Source organism: Pundamilia nyererei, unplaced genomic scaffold (genome assembly GCF_000239375.1).
Source record: "Pundamilia nyererei isolate P.nyererei 1_Seehausen unplaced genomic scaffold, PunNye1.0 scaffold00225, whole genome shotgun sequence".
NCBI lineage: Eukaryota > Metazoa > Chordata > Actinopteri > Cichliformes > Cichlidae > Pundamilia > Pundamilia nyererei.
In genome coordinates this window covers 132,855-133,785 of record NW_005187626.1, presented here as the reverse complement: position 1 = coordinate 133,785, position 931 = coordinate 132,855, and positions in this window count along the sequence as shown.

Below are 931 nucleotides of genomic sequence, written 5' to 3'. Positions count from 1 at the left end.
AGCTGACTGTCGGCTCACGGCCTTGTTTTCAGAGGCTGCTGATAATGGAGTCGCCGGGGTCGGGCTCAGAGTGGGCGCATTTTTCCTCCTTTTGATCTGCAGAAAACCCCAAAAGCAATGGTCGCGGACAGCATGGACACGGCCGTCCACCTGCACACAGACACATGAACTGTCTTCATGCCCTCAAAGTAAAAATGTTCGTCCCAGAGTAGGTTGCAACTTTTTAGCTATCAAGCACACACAGTCTGACGTGCCCGAGCACTATGCACAGCCAGCTGGGTGGAGTGTAAATATGCACCGTCTTCACGTTATAATAAAACTGTTGTAAAAGGTTAGTGTTCAGCTTATTAATACCTCGTTTTAAGCAATAAAGAAAAATGCAGTACAGAAATCACGCGAGTGTTTCCTTTGAAACAAAAACTGGTCAAATAGATCAGGAGCTAAAGTTCGCCTGGTTATTACGCTGCGCAGACCAAACAGCGCCTTATTTCTACGAGTCACGTAACACCTCACATCTGCTGTGCGTGACAGGCGTCGCTGTGACTGGACGAAAGCTATTTGTAAGAGTGCCATCTGTTGGTCAGGACGTGGCACTGCAGGTCAGGGACATTTAAGGTGGAATAAAGGACGAACCTGCTCGTTGTACGGGACGTCCTGCTGTGCGTTGCCATGTAAATAGTTTGCATTTCATGTGTATGTACTTGCTAAGTACATGTGAACAGATCTTGAATAAAAAGATAAAACAGGAGGCCTGTCCCAAAGTCACGTGACAGCTTGAGAGCTCAGTAGTTGGTGGACTTGTGGGAAATGTGTAAGTATTTTATTTTTCTCACATAATTTAATGTTTGGTTCACAGGTAATTGTTGCATTAGAAATCACACACACACACACACACACACACACACACACACACACACACACACACACACAC